Here is a 15289-nt window from a genome sequence, read left to right as displayed (position 1 = left end):
CTCAGTTCAAGAGACTCCTGGAGACGGCAGTGACACTCAGTGGTCAGCGCGGCCTCGCTTGAATGTTCCACTAATAATGTGAAGGAGTGGAATCCTGCTGATAACAGCCTCAGGCTCAAAGGTTGCCCGTGTGATTACAGTTCATAAATGGGAATAAATGACATCATTAAAGGTAATTTAATGAAACGCCCTCTGACCCCTTGGATCGTCTGCATGTAGAACATTAATGCCCATCACACTTTGGGATCACTATTGCTTCTCCTCCTCCTCCATCTACTGAGATTTCATCTCTTTTCCTAACTCCAGCTCTTCCTCATCTTTCTTGTCTCCTCCCTCTCCTCAACTGTCCTCCATCCATCATTTATTTACAGGTCAGAGGATCTTTCCATCATAATAAAGTGATAAAATATCTTGATGCTTGTCGGATGAATTGAAGACTGTCTGGCAGAGTGAGCCGAACATCTCCGGGTTTCCACTTGATGAGAAGAAAAACGTCTCAGGAGCCAAAAACGCAGAGCAGAGAAAACTCTGTAGGACTTGGCAAACTTTCAAACAGCCGTCTTCGATCGATCGAGTCAGCCTGTCGCTCTAATTGAACGCTCCCACAGGTCGAAGCAGACACCGTGGAAACCTAAACACGTGAACCGAGACGGCTGCTGGCTGGAGTCCAGTCAGGCTGCGTTCATCCTGGGCCGCTTCCCACAGCCGAGGCAGCTAAACAGCCTGTCCTGCAGGAGCAGCAGCAAGTTCCTCCTTTAATCCTCACGTTAACTCTTCAGGTTCCATCTGTTCACATGCTCCAGAGGAACACCCCAACTCTTCCCCTTTGAAAATCTCTTCAGAGGATCCCGGGGAACTCGTACAGCCTCCAGGAAAGCAGAACATGTGATAAACACTTTGTACGCTCTGCAGCAGCTCATATCTTCCCCTCTTCATGTTGCTGCTGCTGCTGAGTGTCGGAATTTAAAACCAGCTGCTCGCAGCCACGTGTGACACGCTGGAGGCCTCCAACACATCTTAATTGCTGCCAACATATCAAATGTGAGATCTTGCAGGCCCTCATACAAAAAGCAGGTGTTGTCGCTCAGAACAGTGTGAGACTTGCGGTGGATATTCCTCTAAAAATTTGACAGCTGTAATGGCACGGTTAAGTACAGACCCACCGATCTCAAGATAGCACTGTATGAGATGAAGCCTATCAACAAACACAATTCCTGACTTAAGTCTGAGCTGAACCAAAACTACAGGCGAACCCTCCCAGGACCAGACAAGCTGATCCTGGTCCTCCTGGAGAGATGGTGTGGTTCTAGTTTGCCATCCTGTGTGCGTCTGGTGTCCTGGGACGACAACGACCTCAGAGCTAGCTAGCAGCCAGCTGCATGCTGGAAGCTCTGACGAGGTTTGGATCATGTGGTCTGTTGGGTTATACTGGACAAGTTTCCCACACACACACACACAGATTTTATTTTCCAAGGGCATCATGCATCACAGCCCAATCCAGGATGACCGTGATTGGTGAAGAGAAACAACCAAGCCAGAGTGGAGGACAAAGGTTAGTTCAGTCCCAGCCAGTGACGCCACGCCATCGATAACTCCTGACGGTAGAGCCGGCACCATCAACGCTAATCAACACTGGATGGCACACATTACAGGATGTGACGCCATACCAGAAGACACCAAAACAATCTCAACATCCTGCTGGGCTCACCTGTCTGAGAAGCCACCTGTGCGGCCACGTGTCTGTCACCCAGCCAGTCTGGTTGTTGTTGATGGGGTACCAGCCGCTCCATCAGCCGTCTTCAGATCCCTCCAGCCCCTCGCCGCGTCTCTGTTGATTAAAGAACTCTCAGCTTAGGGTTTGAGCAAAAGGGTTTGCCTTTTTAATTCTGCACTAAAGGCTGTCTATTTAATAAAAAAGTAATTATCATGTGCAACTTAACAAGCTTGTTGATCCCAGCACTTTTGTTATAAACTAGGAGAGTGGTACTTCTAGGAAATACACAGAAAGTCCTGAGTCAGCCTCCTTTAAACTACATTTATTTAAAAATGCATGAATTATGATTATAAAAGCAGGGTAATTTTCATATTGCTCTCTGTGGTGAGAAGATATGCTCTCATTCTGCCGAAGCCTCACAGCTGATAAGGCCTCGCCGTTGGATGATAAGAGTTAGCAGAGATATCACTGCAGCTCTGCAGTACGACGCTCTGCTCCAGCAGAATAATGTGTGTTGTTAATGTAAATATGCATTATGTAAACTCGCGGGTCGACCACTCACATCCATTAATCTCCCCATTAGCCTGACAGTTATTAATTTTCATTTAAAAGGTGCACAAAGACGGACTTTTGTGTAAAATCGCAGGCTGTTTATCAGCCTGAACCAGGAGGTGAGATAATGGGAACATCTCGGAGAAGGTGTGTAAGAGCAGATTACCGGAGCATGACGAGAGTTTCAAAAGTGTTTCACACTCTCTCACACACACACACACACACACAACATAGACATACATTTAAAAGAGGCAATCTCGTGCATTTACACATGGAGCAGCAGCACTTGGGCTTTGAAGAACAAGTCCTATTATGTCTCCAAATGATGTCGTAGTGATGTCATATGAATTATCTGGAGTCCACAAATCAGAAAGACTTCATTACAAATTGAAGGTAATTGATATTAGTCTACGAGGCAGGAAGGGTCGATCAAACTGATGCATCATGGGAATTATAGAATAGTTTTGGAACACGGCTCATCACGGGACTGAAAGTCAGGGAACAGAACGGTGAGGAAATGAGCCCTAAAACCGTTCAACAATGCTCCTACTTGCGCCTCCAGCTCCCTCGTCTCCCAGCCAATGACCTGACGGCAGGCCTGCAGTCACCAGCTGAAGATATTCTGCTTCGTTCGACCACATCAGAGCCCTCGCTCTACAGTTTCATTAAAAGGTCATTAGGGGAAGAACACAAGAAGCTTAAAGCTTCATTTTGGGCACCTTGTCATGTGACCCTGGTGTAGCTCCTCACAGGCTAATGTTAGCTTAGCACTGCTAACCGTTGCATCCAGGCTTCCAGCATCATCAGAGGGATTCATTAGTGAAGATGATCCTGATGAACTCAACCTGGAAGTCTCATCTTGAGTGAATTTCCTCAGGAACTAAAGAGCGGCATGAAAAAATGGTGGTGGTTAAAGGTCAAGGTCACCACAACACACGCACGCAGCTGGAGGTCCACACAATTTTGGCTTCATGTGACTTGAACGAGTATCCGTGTGACCGGCGCACTTCTGTTTGCAAGAGGGTGTGATTGTCAGAAGCAGCATCAGAGCAAACGCACTCAGACGAAACGTCAGTGTATGAAGCCAGAACTGAATCCACATCGTAGACCAACAAAGACCAGAAGGTGCAGCAGAGGATAAATTCAAAGTACTTTATCTTTTCATGATCCGTCGGTTCCTAACACAGTGTGGGTTTCTTCAGGTCACAGAGTTTTAATTTCCAGAACTAAAGATCAAACATATCAGAGCCATTATCAGAGGTCAGCGCACATCAGACAGGTTGGGACTTCAAAAGGATTCTCTCTCGCCGTTTGGCTCAGATGACTCGCCTGCTCTGCCAAGACTTTGTCCGGGGATAGGAGGGGTTGATGACAGCGGCCGCTGTCCACTGCTCGCAGCTCAGCTGGCCACCCGAATCAGCTCACATCAACACCGAGACTGTTTTCCATAACACCCCCTCAAATAAACATGGTTCCGTTAAAGCAGCTTTATGCTCTGATTCCAGATGAGGTGAAGCACAGCCGGCGGGGTCGTTTGTTTACATCATTAGAGATGCGACTTGATGCGCGTTGAGCAGCAGGCAGGCGCGTCGTTGATGAACGTCTGTGCTGATATCATGAATCCACCTCACTGCGTTAACATCTGAAGGAAAAAGCTTTATTGGAGAGAAGTTTCCTCACCTTTGGTTCCGGCATGTTTTGAGATGGTCAGCAGAACTGAAGGCTCCAGCTGTGACCCGTCCTCATTCTCTCTCGTGCGTTTCCTGACACGAGCTGCACCTCACCCTGGCTGTTGTATTCAGTAGAAATTACGATTCACAGACGTTCCCTTAATGCCTCATGAGCAGGTACAGAGAGCAACTGATGTTTATTTTTTCTCCTGATTTCAACTTTCCTGCTGTGTACAGCAGCTAAATACCCGCCGGTCAGGGTCACGTGTTGCTGATTCCTTATCGGTCATTTGCCACTCGACCGGCAAAGAGCAGATCAATCCAGACAGGAAGTCTTCACCAGAATGCCATGTTGTATCCAGCCAATTTTCAAAACCTCGTGTTTAGTTATCCCGCTGTCTCTTTTGATAATAATGGTTTAATATCATTGTTGGAGGTGAGGCTCAGTCACGCTATGTTAGCTGCTAGCTGACCAGGCCCATAGAGTTAATTGGTTTATGGTGCCGCATTTAGATACCTTACACTCAGTGCCGGCCCCCGCCTCTAGGGGGCCCTCCCCCAGCATCACCATCACCAGGCGGAGTAAACTGTGCTTGGGGATTATTGACACAAACATCACACCTTAATGGTACATTCTCAAGTATTAATGCAGAGGGATTATGAACGATTGTCATTTGTTCATTAAGTTAAGTTGTCACTTCTTTAAGATATTCAATATGTTACAAAAAAAAACAAAAAAACACTCGGTGCAGCCGCTTCGATCGCTTGTGCCTCGGGCCGGCCCTGACTACACAATGTGTAATGCATGTGGCTGCTACAGTATAAATACACACACAGGAATGTGAGCTTAGCAACCGACAACAAGCAGGCAACAGAATCTCTCCACCTCTGGTCAACATTTTCAGAATAAATGACCCAGCACTTAGTGATTATGTAGCACTAACTGTGTGGTGTCATGTTGTATGTTTGTCCAAAAAAAAAAAAAAAAAAAAAAAAGCTGGGGGGGGCGGCGACACTTCTTCCGCCACTAGATGGCAGTACGTGTGACCAAATCACAACTGAAGCACTTTTACGCTACTATGAGTTTTTCCTTCAGTCTGAATTCTTGCTTGTGTTGAACGTCGCTTTGGACAAAAGCGTCTGCTAAATCCATCCATCGTCATCTTCCGCTTATTCCTACACATTAAGGGTCGCGGGGGGTGGAGCCTATCCCAGCGTCAACGGGCGAGAGGCGGGGTTCACCCTGGACAGGTCACCAGTCCATCGCAGGGCCAACATAGAGAGACGAACAACCATTCACACTCACAGTCACGCCTACGGTCAATTTAGAGAATCAATCAGCCTCGTCCCCAAATTGATGTCTTTGGACTGTGGAGGAAGCTGGAGTACCAGAGAGAACCCAGCAGGAACAGGGAGAACATGGAGACTCACCCAGAAAGACCCCGTGCTGCAGCCGGGACTCCCGGAACCTTCTTGCTGTGAGGCCACAGTGAGGACCACTGCACCACCGTGCAGACCTGCGTCTGCTAAATGAAATTGTAGAATTGTAGAATTGTAAATGCAGCAGTGATAAATTCATAATAGAGCATCACTGCTTTTATGCTGAAGGCAGAACTCCTGCACAGAGACGTCTGCAGGTAGCGACAGTGAGAGAACGTCCTCCATCAACTCTGTCCATACTCAGGAGGATTAGCTGATATTAGCATTTATGAGCGCTGGAAAAATTAAACTGCCATGTTTGGGATAAGAGTTAAAACAAATTTTTGAATTTTTGCCACGGATCTCATCACAGGCCATGCACGTGTGTGTGTGTGTGGAGGAGAGACAGCTAGTTCCCTGATCTGAATGAACAATCAGGCCTGACATGTCAGGAGGAAAAGGTTGCAAATGCTTAATACTTTTACAGTTGACAAAATGTCTGGAGGGAACATCAAGGATTTGTCATCGATGGGCTGCTGGACGAAAGCTCTGGACGCTCTCAGACAGGAAGGAGAAGTAGAGTCCGTTTCTAACGGTCCTTCGTGCTGAAGGTTTAGGTACATACAGCTGTATTATCGGAATTATTTTTTAATTCTAAGAATTTACTTGAGGGCAGTTTTAGTCAGTCACCTGGAGGTGTTAAGTTCCACACAAACGAGCAGGACTAAAGTCTGCAGAGAACCACGTAAAATCAGAACGATCTCACTTCTCACATTTGTCCCTGCTGAATGGAGTGACAAGAACCATGCTTGGAAATGACACTGACTCAGCCAAAAGGCCTGATTCTACTCATCCATATTTCCCTCCTCTCAATCTGGCTTTTGTCTATTTCCGTGGTGTGGTGTGATCAGGCTGCTGGCTTGGCAGCGGCGCCTCGGGCTTCACCTCTCCTTCCATTTGATTAAATCATAGCTGTAGCGGCGAGACGGGTCCCACAGAGTCAGGTGCAGAATGATTAACCTTTGCTGTCGGAAGGATGTCTCTCTCTCGGCAGGCCTGCAGTGAGATGACCGGCCAAGATAGATGCCCTGGATCACAACACAGACCGCGCGTGTGTGTGTGTGTGTGTGAGTGTGAGTGTGTGGAGGCAGAACAGCTAGTTCCCTGATCTGAATGAAGTGATGCATCCCTGCAGGAGTGCCACCTGATCAAAGACATCAACAGCGGATCAAAATGCACATTTACAATGATGATCAAACTCAAAAATTTGTTTTAACTCTCATCCCAAACATGGCGGTTTAATTTTTCCAACGCTCATGAATGCTGCTTTCAGCTGATCCTCCTGAGTGTGGACAGAGCTGATGGAGGACGTTCTCTCAGGAACAGACGTCTTCGCTGGAGGTTGTTTCAGGCCATGTACACGGAGAGTCAGCACGAAGACATGAGCAGACGCACACTCACCAGGAGAGCACTGTCAACGGTACGTTCATGTTAGTGTCATTAGAATATTTTGGTTTATGTTTGTTTGGATTTTATGGTTATATTAACCCCTTGCATCTGCTGCACGTGGAGATACGGGAGGTCAGAGGTAGCAGCAACTTCTTCTGGACGAGAGTGAGTACACAAACAACAAGAAGTAGAAAGCTGCTCTGTGTTGGGGAGCTCAGCTCCACTCGTCCTGAAGCTGCAGAGAATTCAGTGGCATCACTGACTCTTCAGTCCCGCCAGCTTTGTGACAACTTTAACAACCCTGTTCAAGTGTCCAGTAGCCACACCTTTTTAGACGACTCATCCCTGGGTGTCAAATAATGACACTTTCCTTTGATTGTAATTGTTCTAAACGATGGCCCCTCCCACGTCTGCCCACATTTAAACGGCAAAGGGAGTGATAGGGGAATGAGTCCAGTTCATGTTCAAGAATTTTTTTTTTTTATTCCCTGTCCTGTTCAGCAGCAGCATCCATGTTCCTGGTGCCTCGTTGTACTGAAGCAGTTTTGCTCTGCAAAGGAGGAACCTGATAAACTCCTCCTATCACCATCTGTGTTCAACTTCATTAGGAATGGTGTTGGTTCATTGATGAAGCTACCGGACTGAGGACAGGAGTGGACAGGAAGAGAGAACAGGGACAGGATAGGGAAGACAGGAGGGGGGGGGGACAAAAACAACAACAGTAGCAGAAAGAAAAACAAAAAAACAGTAACAACAACAGAAAAAAAAGAATAGTTCAAGAATATTTCCATTGACAGACTGCAATAATTTGCTAAATTTGCTCCGTTTCCAGACTCGTATGCACAGGTACAGGTGTGGAAACCTAAAGCACAGATTTCCACACCTCTTACTTTGCTCAGGTCGTTGATTACTGCCCACTGCTGGGCTCCCCTCTCACGCTGACCCAGTCCTCATCGAACTCTTCACATTTGCAGTTACTTTTCAGAGAGCAGCTGATTCAACTCTCAGATTCATGTTGGGACTTGGTATGAGGCCTCAAAGTACTTTTTGTCCAAAGTGTGTATTACTCTGTAGTATGAGTACGTTCACGTCTGACCCCCAGTATGTCTCCCATCAGCTCTTCTCTACAATCACGTGTAGCCTCATTTCAGCCTCCGTGTTTGTGGTCATGCCACTGCTCTCTGACTGGGCAGCACCGCCACTTTGAAAGGAGCCATTAAAACCAAGTCAGCTGTATTTACCATCACACACTGTGGCACAATGTTTTTGTTGACTGACTCTTCTCTGTGAGGGAGAAAGTCGAGTCTCTGCCTCCAATATGGCTTAGACCTGACTTGTGCCGAGTTGTAATTAGCTTATTAACAGTTAACGGGCAGGTTTTCCCCATGAAGGCTGCAAAGGGAAAGCATTTAGATGACAACTGCTGCAACAGACGAGAATGATCAGCCCTGGTGTACACAGATAATTGCCTGTTACACAATAAGAGGGACAGAGTGGAGGCATTGTTTGTGACACTTTGACATGTGGCGCTGCAGATGAACCGGCAGCCCACGCTGACGGACGAGGAGGCAGAGATCAGGTCCCTGCTGCATGGATCCAGGATCCTAGCAACCAATTAGATAATGAAGGAAGCTCCAGGCTGCGGGTTTAACGAGACCCAGAGCATGTTTCGACAGCTGGCTGACGGGTTGATGGGTAATGTGGAGGGCCTGGCGATAACGAGGTCGCTCTGTGATTGTGACAATTCAATCTGTGGTTTAACCTCCAGAAGCCAGATTCTCTTTCCCAGTAAATGTTTCCATATGCAGATTTAAAGTTAGAAACATCACCAACAAGTGTTCGGCGTATTTGAAAACTATGAAGTCATCTAACGGACGCAACGAAGCTCTGCCAGTCTGATGTTTGACATTAAGGGTTTACTCAACAAGTTAAACCCAGATTACCCAAAACCGTTCTTTGACAAATCAGATCCAATCCTGTACAGACACTAACCTCAAGAACGAGGTCATCTACACCCCCAAAGATCCATTCGAGCAAGAAACATCTAGTTTAGACGAATACTCACTGAATACACGATGCAGTGCTCACTTACTGAGAGCAAACAGGACTAGAAACGGGCTACAACTGTACACACATTGTTCCATGGGCTGTGATGGAACTTCTGTTCAAAGGAAGTAAAAGAACGTTGTTAAAATCTGAAAGTTTATAAACTCCAATCAATCAGCCAGTTTCTTTATAAGGACAAAAAAAACCACTGTTGATCTGAAAACCAATCCCGAGTCACAGTGGACAAACCCATTCAATCGGTTATTGACCTTGTTAGTGTCAGGGCTGTGTGTGTGTGTGTGTGTTTGTGCACACACACACACACACACACACACACACACACGCACGCACACGCACATGGAGAGGAAGAGGACTGACGATGCGGTAAGGTGAGTCAGACTTAGAGGGACTAAGGTGGTGGGCTGATGCATGATGGGAGTGACGGCAGCTCAGGTGGGAGTTAATTCAGTGTCAAATGAGACGGGGCGATGTGTGTGTGAGAGTGTGTGAGAGTGTGTGTGCGTGTGTGTGTGTGGGGGGGGTTATGGCGTCCCACATCAGTACAGCAGCTGAGCCTCGTGATACCTCTGCACATAAATCACACTGACTGGTCAGATCCAGAAACCTCCGACACCACGTGACCGAGTTCCCCAGCAGGAAAGACCAACATCTGAAATGAACAGAGGCTTCCTGGGGACGAGCGCACCGGGGTGGAAGAGGACCGGATTCTTTATTCAGGGGGAAATTACACAAACACCTGGTCAGAAAACAATGACACGCTTTCACTGTCTTTAATGGTGTTCAGAGTGGGAATGGAGCGCTGGGTTGAGGTCTTAAGGGGTAGGAGGATGCATCAGATGAGCGAGGCTGCATCTGTGCCCACGTCGTCATCTGTAAAATAGAAGAAATGCAATAAAGCACAAGGCTTTACTGTGATCAAGAGATTAACTGAATAATCTTTTATTATTTTAATGTGTTCATATTTCCATTCCTCTCAGGCGGATGTTCATATTGTAATAACAATAAATATAATGCACTTCTTCAGATTCTGTCTGTTTGGAAGCCATAAGCTGAATGTGCTGATGTTTTTTTGCGGCTGTTATTTTCCGAGGTCAGACTGCTGCACTGTACAAACCCTGGATGCAGTTCTTCGAAACATTCCTGAACCAAACAGGCGCTCATGGTCACATCCCACAATGTCCCATGATGCTTTTTAACCAACTCCAAAGTAAACATTTGTGCAATGAGGTTTTCAAAATCTTCTGAGGTATCAGTAGGTGGGCGGGGCCACAGAGGCACACAAAGACACAAATAGCTGATAAGTGAATGCCACACATTTGATGCTCCGTTGGTCCAGATCATGTGACAGCATGCTGTATCTGGGACTGTCACCTGCAGTGTAAAAACAGTCTGCTTAGTGAAGCTGGAGGACAAATTCAGTGACGGGTCTGTGGCGTGGTTCGCATGCTCTGTCCTACTCCTGTCCTCTTGATCAAACATGCTGCCTTTGAACTGACGTGTGGCTAAATACCTAAAAGGTCCCTCAGTGGTTAAAAACACCACATTTGGTGTCAACTTCTGTTTTTTTAGACATCCATCCAAACTCTGATTCTGTCCTCACAACAGCTTCAGTTACTACAAGTCACTTGAGGGAAAAGTCAGCTTGAGGCCTTTCGTCTAATCTAAATATAGTCAGCGCCCTCTGTTGGCATCAAGTGGAATAGCTGACTCATTGTTTTCATTCAAAGACATTTCTAAACCCAACGCAGTTAGCGTCCCTGCTCCCACACACCGAGATTCACTGCTAAATCAGTGGTCCAGCCTTTTAACGGCACTTTTACAATTTGTTTCCATGAGTTGAAAATGAGGAAGCTGAGGCAGGAACCACTGAAAAGTTCCTGACCACTCCAGATCCAGACGGCTGACTGGGACCGAGCTCACTGGCCTGCTCCAGTTCCATTTTCTTAGGGAAATGTTCATTTTCCAGTTGCATTTCCTGCTCCCCAAGGAGCCACTCCCACAGGCGTGTGTTGCAGCACGAACTCTTTACGCTTCGACGGACGTCTGAGGAGGTGTGTATATTTTCTGAGATGTAAATACAGTACTGACTTGAGGACACTGCCATCTACTCAGAGAGCCAGGGGGCTTTTTAATGCTCCCCTTTAGGCGATTCTCCCTCCATATTATAATGACGGCCAAGCTTCATGAGTGGATCTGCTCCAGCAGATCCTGGGAGGGTGCGACTGTGTCGGGTAATGTTGGTTAGCTTAGAATTTATAAGTGCAAAAGTGGTCGTTCACGTTGTTTTCCAAATCTGCCATTTGTAAACAATGAGAGAACATGAGATCATGTACAAGTTATGGAAAAGATGTGAAAATGAACTTTATATACAAATCAGACTGACATGGTTAAATAACAGCAGCACGACTCGTCGTCAGGGCTCAAGCCGATGTGCTGCTGCCATCCATGAGGACTGGTGAGGTGCGTGAGCAGGGCGAGCCTGACTGCGAATGACAGACGACTAGAGCGGCAACGAACAACTCTTTTAATAGTCAACTAGTCACCGACTATTGAAACGATTAGTCGACTCATCGGATAATTATGAATTTTTTCTTAAATTTAGCATGAAGTTGATTTAATTATGTGGCAATGATAACACAAGAAAGAGGGTACAAGGAAAAACACATCTTTTATTGAACACTGCGGGTTCGTACAAAAATGTAATAAAAATGGCCGATCTAAAACCAATGAGGCCCAGTGTTCATGCATTTCATTTAAAACACGTTTGTCAGGCACAGTCTCAAACGCCAGAGCTCTCTTTTATAGCGAAAACACACCTCTAAAATGTCCAATGTGTCCTAAAACCGTCCTGCTTGAATGTCCCTTGAGTCTCACAGAGGCGAGTCAGACTGCGCTTCCTTCAACTGCCCGACAGGCTTCTTGAAATGTTCCTGCATCACCGCCATGACACCAAGGTCTGCCTAGCAACTACTTTGCTAGTAGTCCAGGCTAAAATGCTCCCAAACTTTAGAAGTTTTGGTGCGCGTGCCTGATGTTGACGCCGCCATTTCTCTATGTTCCCGCTCAGAGACAGAGACGCTACTGCGCATGCGCGACTCTGGCAGAGATGATAATCAAGTGAGAGGCCTCACTCTGATGGAAAAACGCGTCTGGCGACAACAGTCTACAATGAACTATTGCTATTATCGATTTTTGTCGACAACGTCGACGAGTCGTTGCAGCCCTACAGACTACAGAAACATAACACATTGAAATGTACAGACACAGCAACATTGATAACAGTTTTAAAGGCAACGTTTCATCTGCCTGGAGGTTGGTGGTAATGGTCGCCGGGAATCCAGACTAATCTCAGACTCTTTGCATCAGGCCATTTTTCATCGCAACTTACTCAACTTCTCAGTCAGCCATGTTTGACATGACATAACTCCTCCCACACTTCTTGTGATTGGATGGTAAATCGACGATCTCCATTAAGTGGATGATCTGTAAACAGAGCAGGTTGCCTACTGCCTTCTCCTCCTCGCAGACCTGAGGCTTACAAAACCACCAGGTAGCCAAAACACAATGTCTACTGAACAAAGTGCAGGGGCTCATGGGTACGTGAGTGTGGTCACTAAAATGGGAATTCGAGTGAAGGTGAGGAGCCAGGTGTGTGGTGTCCGTGCACCTTGTCTTTTACCTTCCACTCCTTCCCTCCCTGCACCCACACGGACAGACGGTTGTGCCAGCGAAGCCTTTAAGGAGAGTTGAAAGGCAACTATAGAGAGATGCACAGAACCACAGAGTGTTTGGTAGACAAACTGATGGTGCAGTCATGCAGTAAATGATGTTGGTTTAAGGCATTATACCGTGGTAGATTGCCACCCCCGTCACCCCCCCACACACTCTCTCTCTCTCTCTCTCTCTCCAGCTTAACACACAGCCGCCTCTTAATGATAATGCTCTTTAAATGGCTTTATTGATTTTAATGTAGCCTACCACACATATATTTTATGAAAGTCAATATGGTAAGAGGGCCACCTCCCTAATGTAAATAGCTGGTTGGAAGTCTATTAGAATGGTTATCGATGGAGGAGTGGTAATTACCTGCCGCTGCGCCGCGCTCACTCGCTCTTTATCAGCCGTGTTTCAGCCTGACACTTTAAAGCCCTAATAGAGCCGAATAGCAGGGGAACGCTGGTGAATATGCAATGCAAATCAATGCCCACAGAGTCTATGTGCTTTTGATCAATACAGCCAGCAGAGAGAGAAAGAGAGAGTTTGGACTCCATGTCTGAGTGAAGAGGAGTCTCCACGTACCTGAAGAAAACCACGAACAAGGCTGGAATACACTCAGCTACTTCCTTCTCTTCCCCATGCTGCAACTGGAGCCATACTAATACTACCGGTACTGCTAACGCTGCCACTGCTGCTGCTCCAACTGTATGAATACTATCGTCAGTACCGGTGAGCCACTAGTACCTCCATTACTGCTCTGTGACTGCACTGATACGACTGTTGTTGCTGGGGCGCCATCTCCTGTTGCTGCTCCACCGGACTGACCCTGTACATGGTTCCGGCTGTGACCAAATTGGTTGCATATGCTGCCTTTTTCTGGGAGTGAGTGAGTTGTTTACCTAGTCATGTTTGTGCCAGTGCATGATCATTGCTAAGCACGCCGGCACTGGTGGAAATTGCAGCAGTGACTAGAAAGGCGATGGTCAGCTCCGGCTGCCTTGGTGTGGTTGTTATGCGCCACCTCCGCACATACACCTTGGTGCCACCAGATGAAAAGTTGGTCTGACGCCCTGCTATATACATTACTACTACCATCAGTGCCACAACTACACCTACTGCAACTTCACCGCTACTACAGTGCACAAGGGGCCTTTATCACTGCCCGTCTAAATCGCTGCATTGATTGCTATCTTGATGCCACCTGCTCTGGAGTAAATTAGCCTTAAAGCACCACCTGATGTCCTCAGTCTTCCACAGCTCAGCTAAAAACCAAAATGGCCTGTGATACAGGAGATCAGCCATGCTGAAGCTCCTCCAGCCCTGCTCGTTTTATGTATGGCATCCCTTTATAAATCTGCTTTTGAAAAGTGCTACAAAAATACAGTTATTTGAACTCTAGCACTGTACGCTGACTACATCTTGTGCTGCCACTCCTGCTGCGTTTCCAGCTCTACCACGTCTGCTGCTACAAGTGCTGCTGTCAGTGCACTTTGGAGAGAGTTGAGACGCTGCATCTCTCCATGGGAAACATCGCCATTTGCAGGGAAAATAAAAGAATATCATGAATCCAGTTCATTTAATTCCTAAGGTTCTCCCTCGCTCTCTTCTTCCTGTCATTTCCTCTAACTCCGTCTTTCATTCCTCCTCCCTCCTCTTCTTTGCTCCGAGCTCCACGACTGGGTGATGGCGCTTAATTGGCGACGACACTGAAACATGTCCTGTCCTGCTCTGCAGCCTCCTCTGCATAATTAAAACAAGAGCAACACTTCATCTCCACTGCAGCGGGAGGCAGATGAGAGATCGGCCGAGAGACACTGACAGGGAGGAGAGGGAGAGAGAGTGAGGTGAAAGACCCCTCTCTTGTATCTCCACTTAAATCCTATTTTTATAATCTGGCTTTTATGTGATTATTTTTACAAATCCAAAGTATTTTTACCCTCTGTGTCGATCCTTTTATCTCCTGCCTCCTTCGTCCTTTGCTTCTTCACTTATTTCTTCTTTGGTGTTTGAATGCGATTGTTCTGTCAACTGTGTTTGTGTCGTGTCATAAATGAGGTTTATCATTGTTATTATTAAAACAGAAAAGGAAGGTGAATGCATTGATACACCACAAGAGGATGAGAATGCTTTGCTGGAAATGGAGGGGTTGTCGTGGCAACAGCAGAGGTGGATTGGATGACCTCTCCATTTGTGGATGATCAGACCAAAACAAACAGAACCAAACTAACAGCTTTTGTTTTAACTGCAGTGAAGCCCAAAGGTGAGCGCTGCTTCTGGTGCACAACATGGGGTTGGGCAACATTTTCCAGCTGGCTGTCTGGACCAAAACAAACTCAGACACTTCGACGCTTCACTTTCCATGATAACAGACGGCTGCATTGTGCTGCAACTCCCATTACAGCTGCCAAAGTGTCTTTGAGCAAAACCCTGAATACAACTGCTCCTGCAGACGTCTGAGGTTCAAACGCACCGGTACCACGACCAGTCATACGACACACAGCAGCCGTCATTCTGCGCAGACCTAGGCAATATGATGCTTTACAATCACCTTGTTTTAATGACAATGCCGTGAGTCATTTCAATATTTCTTTTTTATTTAAAAAAAATAAGTCTGCTATTTTCAAATCACAGGAAGAAATACTTTTGTTTACACTTTAAATATCATTTCACATTAAATATTGTCCTGCCAACCATGTTTCAA

General features: G+C 46.5%; 1 protein-coding gene across 1 annotated transcript in view; it reads right to left on the bottom strand.

Moving 5' to 3' along the window:
* Window positions 1–15289, bottom strand: part of LOC147251583 (uncharacterized) — a 61522-nt gene that overhangs the window by 45107 nt on the left and 1126 nt on the right. Inside the window, exons 2-3 of the mRNA XM_086222766.1 lie at window positions 5368–5462; window positions 1709–1828 (exon numbers count right to left, since the gene is read on the bottom strand). The gene's annotated coding sequence lies outside the window, so the exon portion shown is untranslated. The remainder of the gene's footprint in view (window positions 1–1708; window positions 1829–5367; window positions 5463–15289) is intronic.

The sequence above is a fragment of the Aulostomus chinensis genome, chromosome 13, assembly GCF_037954235.1.
Source record: "Aulostomus chinensis isolate RoL2024-O1b breed Wild chromosome 13, RoL_Achi_v1.0, whole genome shotgun sequence".
Taxonomy (NCBI): Eukaryota; Metazoa; Chordata; class Actinopteri; order Syngnathiformes; family Aulostomidae; genus Aulostomus; species Aulostomus chinensis.
Note: the sequence above shows the minus strand (reverse complement) of the source record. Positions and strands in the feature narration are given on the sequence as shown.